Source organism: Dipodomys merriami, unplaced genomic scaffold (genome assembly GCF_024711535.1).
Source record: "Dipodomys merriami isolate MVZ:Mamm:240054 unplaced genomic scaffold, mDipMer1.0.p SCAF_53, whole genome shotgun sequence".
NCBI classification, from domain to species: domain Eukaryota; kingdom Metazoa; phylum Chordata; class Mammalia; order Rodentia; family Heteromyidae; genus Dipodomys; species Dipodomys merriami.
The window spans coordinates 7,126,528-7,145,643 of record NW_027206102.1 but is presented as its reverse complement, the minus strand read 5'-3'; positions in this window follow the sequence as shown (position 1 = coordinate 7,145,643).

Genomic DNA, 19,116 nt, shown 5'->3' with positions numbered 1-19,116 from the left:
AATTACTGGAATTGTGTGAACGTGATGAAACTAATCAAAGAGTAATACAGGAATTATGAGAACAGTATGAGACTAGACAAAGATCAATAGAGGCATTCATGGAATCCATAGTCAGAATGCTGAAGGAAGTCAGGGACACCACAAATGGAATGCTGAATGGAGCCCTACAGAAAGAATGAGTGTCCAGGGAAACCATAACCAATCAACTAAGTGATTTGAGAAACTGAACACAAAATTAAGGAAGTAAAGATTTCATACAAGATCTAAAACAAAGCTCTAACAAAGATTTTGAAGCCATAAAGCAGACCAATTAGAAGAAAAAGAAATAAAACAAAGTAGAAAGTCTTGACAGTAGGTTAGACCATGCTGAAGATCGAATCTCGGGGATTGAAGACAGCCTATATATTATAGAGAAAAAAACATAAAACTATGCAAGACAAATCCAAAAAATATGATAGATCTATTCAACACTTGGAAGACACCATCCGAAGGCCTAATCTGAGGATAATGGGTGTAGAGGAGCACCTAGAAACAGAAGTTAATGGTCCAGAAAATTTATTTAACAGAAACCTAGCAGAGAATTTCCCAAACATACAAAAAGATAGGCCTATTCAGACATAAGAAGCTTATAGAACCCCAAAGAGACCAGACCAGAACAAGATATCCCACTGTCAAATTATAATCTGCACAGGATCAATTCAGACGAAGGAATGGAGCCTTAAAGATCTCAAGGAGAAAAGAATAATCACCTATAAACAGAAACCAATTAGAATCATCCGATTTCTCAGCAGGGCCGATTAAAGCAAGGAGATCCTGGAATGGTGTATGCCATGCACTAAAGACAAACAACTATCAACCAAGAATACTGTACCCAGCTAAACTATCCTTCATAACCGAAGGTCGAATAAAAACTTTCCATAGCAAAGAAACATTGAAACAATGTATCTCCACCAAATCAGCCCTACAAAAGACAAAAATATCCTACACATAGAAAACCAACAAGACCACAATAAGAGCCAAGAAACAGTATCCAAGGGAATAAAATTAGAACTCAACACCATTTGTGATAAAAGCTCTGTAAAAACTATGAATCTAGGCAAAATTCCTCAATACAATAAAGGCTGTATATGACAAACCTACAGCCAGCATTGCACTTAATGGTGAAAAACGAAAGCCATTTCTTCTTAACTCAGGAACGAGACAAGGATTTTCACTCTCTCCACTTCTCTTCAGTTTAGTATTAGAATGGCTAGCTACAGCAAAAGACAAGATGCAAACATAAAAGGGATCCAAATAGGGAAAGATGATATAAAACTCTCCCTATATGCAGATGACATGATGTTGTATTTAAATAATCCCACCGACTCCACTCCGAAATTATTCATGCTGATTCAAAACGTTGGCAAAGTAACAAGGGAAAAAGTAACTCTCAAAAATCAATGGATTTTTTGTGTGCCAACAATGAGAAAGCATGGCTGAAATCAGGAAAGCAACTCCATTCATAATAGCCCATAAAAAATAAAATACCTAGGTATTAACTTAATCAAAGAAGTGAGGGATCTTTACGATGCAAACTTTAAAAACCTGAAAAAGGAAATAAAAACGGAACGTAGAAAATGGAAAAAACTCCCTTGCTCCTAGATTTGAAGAATCAAATAGTGAAAATGGCAATACTTCCCTAGGCTATCTAAAAATTCAATGTGATGCTTATCAATATTACAAACTCATTCCTCAAGAAAATAGAAGAGGAATTCCAAAAATTCATAAGGTACAATAAAAGACTCTGAAGAGCAAAAATGTTCAACAGAAAGAATAGTGCTAGAGGAATATCAATACCAAATTTCAAACTCTACTATAAAGCCATAGTAATCAAAACAGCTTGGTACTGGCACAAGAACAGATTTCAGGACCAATGGAATAGAATTGAAAACCAAGAAATGAACCCACAGACCTATAGCCACCTAATCTTCGATAAGGGAACTAAGAAATAGAATGGAAAAAAAGCTTCTTCTCTAAATGGTGCTGACAAAACTGGATAATCACTTGTAGAAAACTAAAGCTAGATCCATATATATAACCCTGAGGGGGAAACAAAGGAGGAGGCTACAATGCTTGATAAGAAATGTACTCATTATTTTGCCCATGTAATTGAAACCACTCTGTACAGTATTTTCACAATAAAATCAATAAAAATTAAAAAAAGAATCAACTCCAAATTAATGAAAGACCTCAGAGTCAAAGCAGACACGCTGAAAACATTGTAGGACAAACTAGGTGATAACCTATATGTCCTTGGCACAGGCTGAAATTTTCTTAATAGAGACCCAGAAACACAACAGATCAAAGAAAGGTTGGACAAATGGAATTGCATGAAATTGCAGAGCTTCTGCATGGCAAAGCACATAGCTAGCAAGATCAATAGAAAGCCTATGGATTGGGAGAAGATCTTCACTAGCCATACAACGGACAAGGGTCTCATATCTAAAATATACCTGGAACTCGAAAAATTGAATCCCCCAACAACAAATCCTCAAAGAAGCAACTGCCCAATAAATAAGTGGTAAAGACTAAAGAGAATCTTCTCTGGAGGAAAGAAGGATAGCCAATAGATACATGAAGAAATGCTCAACCTTTCTAGGTATAAAAGAAATGCAAATCTAAATTACACTGAGATACCACCTTACCCCAGTTAGAATGGCTATAATGCAGAGCTATAATAACAAGAAAAGCTGGACAGGATGTCGGTGGGACTGTAATCTTGTTCAACCATGCTGGAACGTAGTATGGAGGTTCCTCAAAAGACTCCATATAGAGCTCCCCTATGACACAGCAAAACCACTTTTGGACATTTACCCAAATGATCAAAAACAAACCCACACTATAGCTACCAGCACCACTATGTTATTGCAGTATTATTTACCATACCTAAGATATGGAACCAAACCAGATGCCCCTCAGTAGATGAATGAATCGATAAAATATGGCAACAATGCTTGATAAGAAATGTACTTGTTATCTTGTCCATGTAATTGTAACTCCTCTGTACGGTACTCTTACAATAAAAAAAATCTGTTATATATACATAATTGAATTCTATTCCTCCATCAGAAAAAATGGCATTGCCCCATTTGTTAGGAAATGGAAATACTTGGAAAAAATTATATTAAGTAAAGTGATCAAGCCCAAAAGAAACATAGCTTCCATGGTTTCCCTTATTTGCAATAGCTAGTATATGTCGGAGATAAACACAAACTGTCAGACAAGTTGATGTTAGGTGAAATGAACACCAAGATAAGGACTCAAATGCTTTTTCTTTCTTGCTGTTGTTTCTACCATATTACAAGATGATTTCTTTGTTGCTTTTTATGTCCCTCCCCCACGAAATAACCTCTATTTTCACTGTATTTTATGTTGATATAATTTGGGGAGGGGAAGGAAAAAACAAATTGGGATTCATGTGAACCCATTGCAACAATGACATATACAAGACGTTATGTTGAAAATCGAACTTTACAACTTAGGCCCAGGGGGACGGGGGGGGGGCAGAAAGGGAGATGGGAAGGGATGGGGAAACAAGGGAGGAGGCAACAATGCTTGATAAGAAATGTACTCATTACTTTATTCATGCAATTGTAAACCCTCAGTACGTATTTTCACATTAAAATTCATGAAATAATAAATAAAAATCCATGCCAATTTTTTTTGCATATCGTGGGGCTTTAACATTGGGCCTGGGCACTCTCCCTGTGCCCTTTAGCTCAAGAATAACATTGTACCACTTGAGACACAGTGCCGTTTCTAGTTTGCAAGAGATATATTGGTGCTAAGAGTCTTTGGTGCTAAAACTTTTCTACCCAGGCTGGCTTTGAACCACTATCCTCAGATCTCAGACTTTTGGTTAGCTATTATTTCAGCATGAGCCACCGAAGCCCAGATTCAAGACAAGTTTAAAAAAAGCAAGCTAATTGAACCTTCTGTCTTTTTCTAATAAACAATGTTATTTTTCAGCATTAATTTATAACTGTAAGTAATTTTTAGGTGTAACTTGTATTTTTTTAACAGAATCAAATATAACTGTTAATATTACTCACTATCTGACAAAACCAATGTAATTGACTTTCCCCAAAGGCAATTATTACATACTATATTACTCATCATTATTATTACACTCTATATTACATATAGTGTGAAGTGAATATAGTTTGGACAGTTCGTATAAATTAGTAGATGCTATTTTAGCATTATAATGAAATGTAAATATGTAATGTGTCCGAACTGAATCAAAAATTCTGAGTTCATACAGACAAAACATTTTCTTTCCACTAAAGTATTTGAAGTAATACCATTGTAAATAATGAGACAAGAGGAGGAAGAATTAAAATCATGTCAAACAATGTCTGTTATTCTGCTATCCCCTCCACTATGAAGACCTGCCCATTCCCAGTTGTCACAAAATTTCAAGTGTCTCTCTTAGAATCTATTTGGAAAAGTTCTAAATCACTGACTATTTTTGTAATTTCTGTTATGTGAAACAAAATATTGACACAAAACAATTTAAATAACACACACACATATGTTGAAGTCACCACAACTGGAAAAACAACCAACAAAGTAGAACTCCCCCAGGAACAAAAACATGTTTTGCCCAGATTTTTTTAAGCACAAAAACCTCAAATACATGTTAACTTGGAGTAGAGCCATAAAGAAAATTGTATCTCAGAAGTAAGGTTGTGTTAATTTGTAATTAAATTCATCTAGATGAACCTAATGTAGCAAACACCTTGAATGGATCAAATTGTTTAAAACTAATGTGACTTTATGTGTAGTGAGATCTGCACATATTTAAAAGAATAAAATAACAAAATCAAGACATACTTAAAAAATTCAGACAAGCAATGAATAAGTCTAATATTATCCATGTTGAGAACTAATTCCTACTGATTTAACAAGAAAAAATATGGAACTAATAGAATCTGAGCAGTGTACAAGAGTGTATATACTTTAAACTATTCCAAATTACACTTTGTAGAAGATTGAATGTGGGTTATCTAAAGGAGAACATCAACACATGATATAAATGAAATTTAAAATCTCATGAAAAGAGAGAAGTAGTTTCTGGAAAATAATAGCTTAACAAATGGCTTTCTAGTACTGACAAAATTGCATACGTATTTATTTAGACGCAAAAAAAGACCCCAGTTACTCAAGCTGATTTGAAACTTTGGCAAAGTAGCAGGATACATCTGTAATATTATAATGGATGTTGACTCTGGCATGGAATTCATTTCCTTTTTGATCTGACAAATGAATATATGAAAGAACATATCTTCTCCAACAAAATATCAAGACTTAACTAAACATATCACGAGAAAAGTCATTATGTAATCCATATTGCAACTGGGATAAGAGAAAAATCAGTCATAGTGATTCTGTATTTATTGTAAATGTTGATGTTTTTCATAAATTATTTCCTTTAGTTTGCATTTTCAAAATATTGTGTTACGTGATGTATATCTTGGTAACTAATTTTGAATGCCTCCTTAAATTTTATTCTGTGTATAATGTCTCTCTTCTGTTCCTAACCCATTAAATGATTTTGATTCCAAAAACATTCTTATAACCACTGTTTATAAAACACAAAATCTCATAAGCATGACACCAGTAAGCATTGGTTAACATTTTAATACCAGGGTCTCATGACTTATAAGGTCTATCTGCATGAGTTACATTGTACCCAGATTCCTCAGTCTAAATTTAGCCACTGTTAAAAAATGTTTATATCTTTATTTGTCACCCATCAGAGATTAAATCTGAGTATAAAGCCTAAGGAAAACGATAAAGTGAGAATTTAGCTTTTATGGATATAAAGTAAACAAAATGCATCATAGAGTAACTCACTGGTTTAAAGTCAACCTATTTCACCAAAACATTCTAAGCATTACCTTACAATGTGTATTATTCTCATGAATGGAATGTGGAATATGAGAAGAGAACTAACCAAGCACTGTCTTCAAAATATATATAACTTGGATTTATCTCTATGTTTCGCTACAAATATTTCTGATAAAACTGTTTGAATAATTGATTTATAATATATCCTCGTTTCACATACCAAATTACATTCAGAAAATGGGATATAACAATTAACTAAAGAAAGTCCTGGCGGAAAAAATGGCACCTCTATATTATGTGACACCCAAATCTGAGGTATTTCATTATGCCTCCATTTAATGAATGTGATTGTTTAAATGTTTCATAAAGTAATAATTAAAATTGATCAGTGTATTATAACCTAATTGTTTACAATTTTATCCTAGAATCATTTAAGAACTTCCCATTCAAACATGACATACATCACATTCCATTGGTATTCATATGGATAGGAATGAGTTTCTTGGAATCTCCTGCCATTTGGAGGTGGCAGGACCAGGATTCAAACTGTGGGCTCCAGCTCCCACCCGAGGATAGGGAACTCACTGGTGTGTTCAAGAATAACAAGAACAATGATTAGGCAGGCACCAGTGGCCCTCAGAAGTCCTCCTTGATACTTACAAGGTCGTGATAGGAGGATCATGGTCAAAGTCACCCTAGGCAGAAAAGTCCTTGAGCGGCCTGTCCAACTTCAGGGCCAACAAATCCAGAAGTATAGGCATATGACTCCAGTGTTGGAGGGCTAGCCTTAAGTAAAGCAGCTCATGGACTGTGCCCAGATCCTGAGTTCAAGGTCCAGGAGTGGAAACAGACAGACATACACAACGATCTGTGCAGCCATCTGCCTAAAGCAGGTCACCCTCAGTAGCCTTTATTTACATTTTATTATGAGGCCAATGCAAGAACAGTCACAAACCAGGCAGGGGAAGAGAAAATCAGGTTTCTTAGAAGTAACCAGTATTCAGAAAATTAAAATTGGGGACATAAAATGGTAGAATAATTATGTAAAAACTACCATTAGGAAAAAGATGAGGGGGCTGGGAATGTGGATTAGTGAGAGAGTGCTTGTCTAGGATGAGTTTGATTCCTCAGTAGCACATTCAAGAAAAAGCCAGAATTGGACTTGGATTTCAGGAGGAAAGAGGGGAAGACTTCCCAGTCATGAGGTCTTCTGCAGTGTGCCAGGACACCAACATGGTCTTCACACAACCACAGAACAGGAAGACTGTATCTTTCACACTTCTCAGGCAGCCGAGGGCCCCAGAGTCAAGAGAGCAGAGCCAGGTTCAAACTCAGGTGCTTGGAGCCAGAAGAGAAAGGGCTCTTCCTTTCCTTGGACTGGGGATTTTCATTAATGATGTGGAGAATGAAGGAAGGAGAATGGACTGGCAAAGGTTGAAGAAGGACCTTCAAATCTGACAGATGGAGAGTCAAAAACCCACTCCAGATCTTAGCTATGGTAAATAATGCTGCAATAAATGTACTTGTGCTGGTAGCTTTAGTGTGGTCTGGTTTGGAAACATTTGGATAAATGACCAAAAGTGGGATTGGTGGGTCATAGGGGAGCTGTATGTGGAGTATTTTGAGGAACCTCCATACTACTTTCCAAAGTGGTTGAACAAGTTTACAGTCCAAACAGCAATGAAGCAATGTTCCCTTCTGTCCACATCTCCTCCAGCATCTGTTGCTGTTAGAGTTCTTGATTTTTGCCACTCTAATTGGGATGAGGTGGTATCTCAATATTGTTTTGATTTGCATTTCTTTTATGGCTACGGAGTTTGAGCATTTCTTCATGTGTCTATTGGCCATCCTTTTTTCTTCTTCAGAGAAGTTGCTCTTTAAGTCATTAGCCCACTTATTTATTGGGCAGTTGTTTCTTTGAGCATTTGTTGTTGGGGGATTTAATTTTTTGAGTTCCAAGTATATTTTAGATATGAGACCCTTGTCCATTGTATGGCTAGTGAAGATCTCCTCCCAAACCGTGGGCTTTCTCTTGATCTTGCTAGCTATGTCCTTTGTCATGCAGAAGCTCTGAAACTTCATGCAATCCCATTTGTCCAACCTTTCTTTGATTTGTTGTGTTTCTGGGTCTCTATTAAGAAAATTTCAGCCTGCGCCAAGGAGACCTAGGGATTCTACTATTCCATCCTGTAATGTTTTCCAAGTGTCTGCTTTGACCACGAGGTCTTGGATCTATTTGGAGTTGATTCTGGTGCAGGGTGATACATAAGGATCTAGCTTTAGTTTTCTACAAGTAGTGAATCAATTTTGCAAGCACCATTTACTGAAGAGGCTGTCTTTCTTCCATTCTATTTTTTTAGCTCCCTTATCAAAGCTTAGATGGCTATAGGTCTGTAGGTTCATTTCTGGGTTTTCAATTCTATTCCATTGGTCCTGAGGTCTGTTCTTATGCCAGTACCAAGCTGTTTTGATTACTATGGCTTTATAGTTGAGTTTGAAATTTGGTATTGATATTCCTCCAGCAGTGTTCATTCCGTTGAGGAGCGTTTTTGCTATTCGGGGTCTTTAATTGTTCCATATGAATTTTTGGATTGCCTCTTCTATTTCCTTGAAGAATGAGGTTGGAATTTTGATAGGTATCGCATTGAATTTGTAGATAGCCTTGGGAATTATTGCCATTTTCACGATGTTGATCTTTCCATTCCAGGAGCATGGGAGGTTTTCCTATTTTCTAAGTTCTGTTTTGATTTCCTGTTTCAAGTTTTTAAAGTTTTCATCATAGATGTCCTTCACTTCTTTGGTTAAGTTAATTCCTAGGTATTTTATTTTTTGTGTGGCTATTACAAATGGAGTTACTTTCCTAATTTCAGCCACACTTTTCTCATTGTTGGCAAACAGAAAAGCCATTGATTTTGGGGGGTTAATTTTATACCCTGCTACTTTGCCAAAGTTTTGAATCAGCTTGAGTAATTTGGGAGGGGAGTCCGTGGGATTCTTTAAATACAAGATCATGTCATCTGCAAAAAAGGAGAGTTATATTTATTCTTTCCCTATTTGTATCTCCTTTATGTCAGCATATTGCAGCATTATTTACCATAACTAAGATCTGGATCCAACCCAGATGCCCCTCAGTAGATGAATGGATCAAGAAAATATGGTACATTTTACACAATGGAATTCTATTCCTTCATCAGAAAGAATGGCATTGCCCCATTTGTTAGGAAATGGAAAGACTTGGAAAAAAATATATTAAGTGAAGTAAGCCAAGCCCAAAAAAACATAGTCCCATGATTTCCCTTATTTGCAATATCTAGTATATGTATGAGACAAGCAGAAAAGGTCAGATAAGGTGATGTTAGGAAAATGAACCCTAAGATATGTATTTTAAATGTTATTTTTCTTTCATACATTTGTTTCTAATGCAATTATAAGACTATTTTTGTTGCTTTGTATGTCCCTCCCCCACAGTATAACCCCTGCTTTCACTGTATTTGATGTCGGTATAATTTGTGGAGGGGAAGGGGAAAAACAAGTCGTTTAAATAAGGTACAGGTGGACCTGTTGCAACAATGAGAAATACAAGTTGTCATGTCCAAAACGAACTTTTACAACTTGGGGTGGGAGAGTTGGGTGGGGGGAGGGAGGATGGGAAGGAATGGGAAGGGTAAACAAAGGAGGAGGCTACAATGCTTGATAAGAAATGTTCTCACTATCTTGCCCATGTAATTGTAACTCCTCTTACAGTATTTTCACAATAAAAAAAAAAAAACCCACTCCTCAAGACCAAAGAGCAAGGCTTTCTATTGTTAACCTAAAGATAGCCTGGGGTTCCCTTCACCTAAGGGAGGAAGTTTAATTAGTCATTGTTTGAAGAGGCTGAGAAAAGCCTGATCCTTTTGTAACTCTGACAAATGTTTCAGGCTAACCCTCATTGGTGGCGGTGTCTGGAATGAATGAAGTGGTTTTGCAGCTCACTTACCTTTTGAGTGTGTAAATTCTGCCTCCTAATACTGTAGGCCTAGGTCTCCTCGCCTAGTCTGGCTTTTGAAACTGTTTTCTGCCTTCAAATATTGTTACACTGGAGTTCTTCCTGCTAACCGGGCTAGGGCTTAGAAGCTGAGAACTTCATGTGAACCCAGGATTGGTCAATGATGTTTCTTGCCTGCTTTTATAAGTCAAGAACTCTAAGAAGATTTAGAGTGCAAGTAACTTCCCATTACCAAGGGAAACACAGGAAGCTCTTGAATATCTGACCTGTCAGCAATAGAAGTCAGAGTGTCATAGATGTTCCAGCCCTGGCTGGCTTCATCCTGTGATCTTCAGACTTCAGCCTCCTGAGCTAAGGTGATGGGCATGAGCTACTGGTGTTCTGCTAGGTTCAGAACTGTAATAACATTGGCATTACAAGTCAACTGCTTATCACAAAGGGCTTGGGCAGCATATTAGGCCTTTCAACACTGGACCTTGCAGACACAAGGTTATAATGCTAGAGTCTGAGAGGCTATGTATATGGATGGACTACACTTGAACCTTGAGCTCTAAATCCAATTCTGGTGTACATGAACATTCATTTTGCCAGAGAATGTTCTCCTAATTAACAAATAGGAAAAGTAATTTGCTTAACCTTCACTTTTTTTTCCAGTTTTGCGTCTCAAACTGAAACCTGGTTTCTGTCACTGAGCCCTTCAGCTCAAAGTGAACACTCTACCACTTGACCCACAGCACCACATGTGGTCTTTTTGTGGTTCATTGGAGATAAGAGTCTAACAGGTTTTCCTTGCCTAGGCTGTCTTTGAACTGTTATCTTCAGATCTCAGCCTCCTGAGAATATAAAGTTACTGTTGTGAGACACAGGCATCTGGCCTGCTGTTTCTGCCAGACCTGAGGCTTGAACTAAGGGCCTGGGTACTGTCTCTGAGCTCCTTTTTCTCAAGCCTAACGCTATACCACTTGAGCCACTCCACAGCTTCTGGCTATTTCTGAGTATGTGGCACTAAGGATTCAAACCTTGCCATTCGTGCATGCTGAGCCAGCTCTCTATCACTAAGCCACATTTCTAGCCCCACCCTTACAATTTTATCCCTCAACTTGCCTATCCCCAAGAAAAGGCTTCTGAGTAAAAATTATCTAAAGAAATTCCTATAGAAAGGTTCTAAAGATAAAGAACACAAAGTTCATACTTGGGAGAGACCCTAAACATGTGAAGACTGTGACAAATGCTTCCATTTAATCATGTATCATGTTTCAACATTTAATAAAATATTAATGAAAAACGAGTCAATGTCCTAAATTATTGTGTATAAATTTGTAATAAATGTACATGTACTAAATATTATGTGTATAATACTAAATACAATAAACAATAAGTAAATGAAATGTAAGAAATAAACTAAATACAAAATCAATAATAAAAATTATAATAAAATAAATACAAAATCAATAATAAAAATTATAATATGTAATAAACAGACATATGTAAATATATATCATATATTACACATATATAGAAATATTTTTCCATTGCAGGGCCTTCATTCAGAAGCTGGCAACTCTATCCTGAATTTCTTTTCCTCAAGGACAGTGAGCTTTGCCTTCTCTCCCATGATGCAAAAGAGTTACCTGGATGGTGAGATCAAATCTCAGCAATGATGGAAATACTGGCCCCAGTTCCAAGACAGTGACTTAATTTTTTCATGGAAGTAGTTTTGTTTATTCAGTTACATATTGAACATTAAATAAAAGCAGTGTAGAATTTTGTACATCTATCAGACACCTTTCTCTTAACCCCAAAATGCTTGTCTGAGCGTTACTTTTTTCATTTTTCATTGTAAAAATGTTGTACAGAGGGGTTACAGTTTTAAATGAGCATGGCAATGAGTACATTTCCTATTGAGCATTGCTGCCTCTTCCTTTGTTTTCCCCCTACCATTCCTTCCCTCCCATCTCCACAACTACTCCCCCTCCCTAGTTCAGTGACTTAATTTTTATTTTTGGATTTGCATGGGGTTTGAACTCAAGTAGTGGAAAATCTGCACTTTCCCTGACATTGGTACATATTTACCAAGACCCTGAGTTCAAATCCCAAGCTAGGAAAGAAAACTGGTAGAAATTCAAAACAAGGGAGCTTTATTTCTTTTTTAATTTATTTAAATAATTAATTAATATTTTTACTTATTCTGTATTTTGCCAACATGGGGCTTCAACTCAGGTCATGGCAACTCTGCCACAGCTTCAATCGCCCTAGGGTGGGGCACCTTCGGACCCATAGCCAATCTAGGGATCCTTGGCCCAAAGGGCTTTCAGGAAGAAAAAAAAAGTAGCATAGCAGAAAAAGTGGCAACCTGCAGAGGGCTGAGGGTTTTCTATTTTTTTCTTTGCACAGTGGCCATCCTGTGTCTGAATAACATGGCTGCAAAGTGGACCTGACCTGCCATATCTGAAGGCTGGCGTGCTATCAGGGAATCCATAGGCCAACCTGTGAACATAAGCCCCAGGTACAAATCCCAGTACTGACACCTACCAATGGCAGGAGATCACAAGAGACTCGTTCCTATGCATAGGAATACCAATTGAAAGAGTAGTTCATGTTTCGGTCTAGTCTAAAATTGTATGCAATAATCCTAGGGCACTGATTGATCTTAATTAATAGGTTATTAGGCATGACAAGAATAATATTCCTTCAATGGCGGTATAATAAATGCCTAAGAGTTGGTAGGAATGTCTTAGGTGTCATTCAATCATAGATAGATGACTCTGGCACTCCTTACTAATATATGTTTATTTGTATACCACTCTCTACCTATATCACTGTTTTGGCCAAACCTGGAGCTGGATCTCAGCACCTGGGAACCACCTGACAGCTTCATTGGCTAGAGGCTGCAATGCTCACACTCATCCATTCAGGAATCGGGCTTGCTAAACCCTGAGTTCACATCCCAGCACTGCCAAAAATTTAATGTTGGAGTAAGAAGCCAAGTGTGACACATGTTTTTCTTTTCTGTGAGAGTCCTGGGTGTCAGGCATGATAGAGAACATATTTACAAATCTGGATGCTGTGATAGGATGTAAACAATGTAATAAATGGTAGAGGGGTCATCAGCGTCAATGAAATAAATGGTAAATAAATGAATAAAACAAGAAATAATATGAATAACCACACCCAACCAAATACGGTCTGACTGTGTGTATGGAAGTATAAATGCTATCTTTAAACTGGATATAAGGAGTATGTTTTCCAGCTCTTAGGCTTGCATTCAGGCCTAGAGAACAGGCCTGACTTTCTCGTCTTCAAGCATGTTCAGATTCCCTTCCATCACGGTGCTGCATATATACCCAGACCTTGAGTTCAGTTCAGATCCGAGTCCTGGCAGGAAAAAATGTCATGAATTGCAAACCAGGGAGCTAAATATTTTTTTAATTGAGGGCTATTGGAGAAGCCATAGTCCCACACGGCAACATAGGCCTACAGTTCGAATACAGTCATGCCACTTCCAGATGTTGGGAGATCCTAAAAAATTCGTTCCCATCAACAGGAATAATGATGGAATGTTATCAATGTCACAGTTGAATGACATGCTCATGAATGGTAATTGTACACAATTAGACTTCATGATTTCAGTCTGCTGATTGATTTTATTTAATATCTTATGAAACATTAAAAGAATACTATTTCTCACAGGGATGCAATAATTTCAGGACACTGATTTACTTAATAGTTTATTAAAGATAAACATAATAACATTAATTACATGGAGGCATACTAAATACCCAAGAATTGGTAGGAATGTAGTCTATATAACTGAACAATGGATAGACATTTCTGGCACTCTGTAAATATATATATATATATATATATATATATATATATATATATATATATATATTAGTGTACTACGATCTGCATTTCAATCTGTTCTTATTTTGTCAACCCTTGGTGCTTGACCTCAGATCCTGGGAACTGCCTATCAGCTCAATTTGTTCCAGGATGGCATGCTGACACAAACACATTCATGAATTTGGCCCTGTAGGCCTTGAGTTCAGATACCATCACGCCCAAACAATGAATCATGGAGTAAAAAACTGATGGTGACACATGTTTTCCTTTTCTGTGGAAGTCCTGGGTATCAGGTATAAGTGGAATACATATGCAGAGCTATATCCTATTTAATCAATGTAACCAATGTTCTTTTTGCCATATTAGTCAATAAAATAAACAGTCAATACATGTTGGGTCTTTGTTTGCCCCGGAAAGATGGATGGGGCCCAGGAATGTTAAGGGTACCACTGGTCCTTTCCCTTAGCCCGGGAGACATTCAGACACAGTGGGGAGTCAAGTCAAGCAAGAACTCGTTAATTACCAGACAGCAAGTACCTTTTAAAGGGAAAAACTGCGAGCAATGGAAGGGGAGGGAAAGGAACCTACCAATCACTGTAAAGGTCACACCCTGTTATGCGCCTAAGCTTTATCCAATCAGATTTTAAGGTAAACAATTGAGCTGTGCCCACTCAACTTCCTCTCAGTCTCATCTTTGCTGCCCATGTGCCCCACAAACACATGAATAAAACAAAAAATAAAATGAATAACTACAGTGAATGCAATATGGAGTCAACCTATGTATGTAAATATAAATCATGTATTTAAAATGTACACAAATAAGATGTATTCTAGTGCTGGGGATCAATTTCATACCTAAGGAACACATATGAATTTCTTGACTTCAAGAAGCCTAGCTTCCCCTTTCCACACAGTGCAACAGTGTTAGCCAGACCATGAGTTCCAATCCCAGTCGTAGCAGAAATAATGGCACCTTTATACTATGTGATGCCCAATTCTTAGGTATTTCATTATGCCCCATTTAATGAACGTGATTGTTTAAATGCTTCATGAGGTATTGATTAAAATCGATCAGTGTCCTATAATATAATTGTGTATAATTAGAATTATTTAAGAGCTGCCCATTCAATCATAACATACATCACGTTCCATTGATATTCATATAGAAAGGAATGAGTATCTAAGGATCTCCTTCCATTTGGAGTTGGCAGGACCAGGATTACAACTGTGGGCTCCAGCTCCCACCATTTTAACTCAAGTATACGGAACTCACTGGTCTGTCCAAGAACAGCAAGACCAATGATTAGGCAGGCACCAGTCGCTCTCAGCAGTCCTCATTAATGTTTACAAGGCTGTGATAGGAGGATCATGGTCAAATTCACACTAGGCAGGAAAGTCCTTGAGATCCTTGTCCAACTTCAGTGCCAACAAAGCCAGAAGTAGAGCCGTGTAGCTCCAGTGGTAGAGGGCTAGCCCTGGTCAAAAACAGCTAACAACACACACACACACACACACACACACACACACACACACACACACACACACACACACACACACAATCACAGCATGCAGTCTAATCATCTATCTGTTTATATATTGGCCATTCCTAGGGGTTGATCTCAGGTCCTCAAATTTGCCCGCCAACTTCTCTTGCATCAGACAGGTGTGCTAACATTTACCCACTCACGAAGTGGGCCAGCTAGGCCCTGAGTACAAGTCACAGAACTGCCAAAAACTTAATCCTGGTGGAAAACCAATTGTCCTACTTGGTTTCTTTATCGATGAAATTCCTGGCACTCAGGAATGATGTAGAATACATATGCAAATCTATGTCTTATGTAATAAGATGCAAAAAGTATTATATGGTAATCATATTCACTAAAATATATAAGAAACAAATAAAACACAAAATAAAATGAATACACTAACTGCAATATGCAGTAAAAATGTGTAGGTCAATAAAACTCATGTACTTAAAATATATACGAATATTATTTTTTCAAGTGCTAAGACTTGAATTCAGGCCCTAGAAACAGGCCTGACTTTCTTGTCTTCCGGAATGGTGATCTTCACCATCCTCCACAGTGCTGAGGATTTACCCAGACCCTGATCCAGACCCTGAGTTCGAATCGAGGCCTGGCAGAAAAAAATGGCATGAATTCCAAGCCAAGGAGCCTCATAATTTTTTTAATATATTTTTAATGTATGTACATATGTATATATGTATGTATGTATGTATGTATGTATGTATGTATGTATGTATGTATGTATGTATTTTTCTTTTGTCAAGCACAGGGCTTGAACTCAGGTCATGGCAATTCTGCCACTTCTTTGATCACTCTAGGCTAGGGTGCAGCCACTGGACCCACAGCCAAACCTGGGTTCCTGGGACCCAAAGGATGACAAGAAAAAAAAATAATAAAAAAAACCTAGCAACTTGCAGATGGCTACCAGTTTTACATTTGTTTTCTTTGAAAGGTGACCATCCTGCTTCTGAATGACACGGTTGAAGAATGTTGGTAACTTGGTATTGCTGAAGGCTGGCGGGCTACTAGGGAAGCCATAGGCCAACATGGCAATATAGGCCCTGTGTTTGAAGCCAGGTCCTGACCCCTACCAATGGATGGCGATCCTAAGAGTCTCCTTCCTATTCACAGGAATACCGATGGAAGATTATGAATGGCAAGGTTGAATTAGTTGTTTCTGAATACTACTATATAAATAGAGTGATTTTAGTAGGCCAATGGATTTTAATGAATATTTTTGAAACATTCAAAGAATACTATAAATTACATGGACACAATAATTCCAGGGCAGTGGTTGATTTAATTGATAATTAAGGATGACAACAATAATATTGATTACATGGAGGTATACGAAATACCCAAGAATTGATAGGAATGTAGCCTATGTAACCGAATAATGTATAGACATCTCTGGCAATCTATAAAAATCAATATTTATTTGTGTACTACCATCTGCATGTCTATCTGTTCTAATTTTGTCAACTCCTGGAGCTGCATCTCAAGTTCTGGAAATGCTTGTCAGCTCAATATGCCTCAGGCTGGCATACTGACACTCATCCATTCATGAATTGGACCTTGTAGGCTGTGACTTTAGATGCCAGCACACACAAAAATTGAATCGTGGAGTAAGAAGCCAATGGTGACACATGTTTTCCTTTTCTGTGAAAGACCTGGATATCACGTGTGAAGTTTCTTACATAGGCAAATCTATATCCTATGTAATAAATGTAATAAATATTTCATGTGTAATAACAGTCAATAAAATAAATGGTAAGTAAATGAATAAAAAATAAATAAAATGAATAAGTACACTAAGCACAATATGGGGTCAGCATACGGGGTTCGATTTCAGGACCTGGGAAGTGCCTGGCAGCTGAATTGCCTAGAAGCTGCTGTGCTGACAGTCAGCCATTCATGAATTGACCCTTCTAGGCCCTGCCAAAAAATGTAATCTTGAAGTGAGAAGCCGAGCGTGACACATGTTTTCTTTTTCTTTGAAAGTGCTTGGTGACAGGTAGGATGTATAATTCAGATGAAAATCTATATGTAATATATGCAAATCTATATGTAATAGGATGTCATAAATGTAAAAAATGTCATTGGTGGAAGAATTGTTAGTACAATTAATGAAAAGCAGATTGAATTAGTAGTGAATCATTCTAGGATCAAATTAGACACTAAAATTATAGGATGTGGATTAAGTTTAATATTTTATTAAGTATTACCAGAATAAAAATTGCATGGAAACCTAAATACCTAATAATTGGTAGTACCACATGATGCATAAGTTAACAATATATATATATATATATATATATATCTGTCTCATTCTATTAAATATGAAATTATGTGTATGGATGTATGTACATATGTGATAAACAATAACAGGATATTGAGTAATTTATTTTAATGCTTTATTAATTGTTAACTGGGACTCATCATTAATAATTTAATGGAATTCTATGCCTCCATCAGAAAGAATGACATTGCCCCATTTGTTAGGAAATGGAAAAACTTGGAAAAAATTATATTAAGTGAAGTAAGCCAGGCCCAAAGAAACATAGGTCCCATGGTTTCCCTTATTTGTAATATCTAGTATATGTATGAGTCAAGCAGAAAAGGTCAGATAATGTGATGTCAGGAAAATGAACCCTTAGATGTGTATTTTAATGTTTTTTTTCTTTCATGCATGTGTTTCTAACGCATTTATAAGATTATCTCTTTGTTGCTTTGTATATCCCTCCCCCACAGTATAACCCCTGCTTTCACTATATTTCATGTCAGTATAACTTGTGGAGGAGATGGGTAAAAACCAATTATTTAAGGATACAGGTGGACCTGTTGCAACAATGAGAAGTACAAGTTGTCATGTCCAAAACTAACTTTACAACGTCGGTGTGTGGGGGTTGGGGGGAAGGAGAAGGATTGGGATTGGGGGGGGGGAGGCTGGGAAGAGATGTGAAGGGTAAACAAAGGAGGAGGCTGCAATTCTTGGTAAGAAATGTACGCATTATCCTGCCCACATAATTGTAACTCCTCTGTACAGTATGTTCACAAATAAAATAAAATTAAATTTAAAAAAAGAATAATTTAATAAGTAATAAATGGTAGTAATATCTGTAAATTAATAACATACAGACATCTTTCTGTGTATATAATGCTTATATACATAAATCTCTATTTATACCAGTTCACTCCTGGGGCTTGGTTGTTGAGTGCTCACCTAGTGAGCATGAAGCCCTGGGCTCGTTTCCTCAGTGCCACATAAACAGAAAACCCAGAAGTTCTGCTATCTTTTAATCAATTGAGTTCTACCCTTGAGCATAAATGCTTAGGGACAGTGTCAAAACCTTTATTCAAGCCCCAGGACTGCCGCCAAAAAGAGGTACAATGTTCTAACGGCAACTATAGAAGGGCAGGACTTCAAATACCACATGAAAAAGCAAGCTAGGAGTCTGGTACTGACAGCTACCACCTAACCTGACTTAGTTAGATATAAACTGCTGCAACCTAGCTCCATGAGTTACCCCCATCATCCTTGCTTACCCTAGCTTACCCCCGATATACTGGCATCTCTGGGGCTTTAAAACTTGACAGGAAGTCTGCTAGACTCTGAAATATGGCTCTAAGTGGTAGAGTTCTAGCCTTTTGCAAATGTTATTGGAACAATAATATCCCCAAGCTTTAAGCTCAAGCTCCATGACTAACCCCCCCTCTAAAAAAAATCCTACTAAACTGTTAGGTGTGAACTTGTGTGGTTTGTGAAATGTTCCTCAAAGAATGGTGATATTGATTAGAGCGCCCTAAGTCTAATGACAGCTTGTGGAACAGAGCTATGTGTGAGTCATCCATAGGGTACTCTGT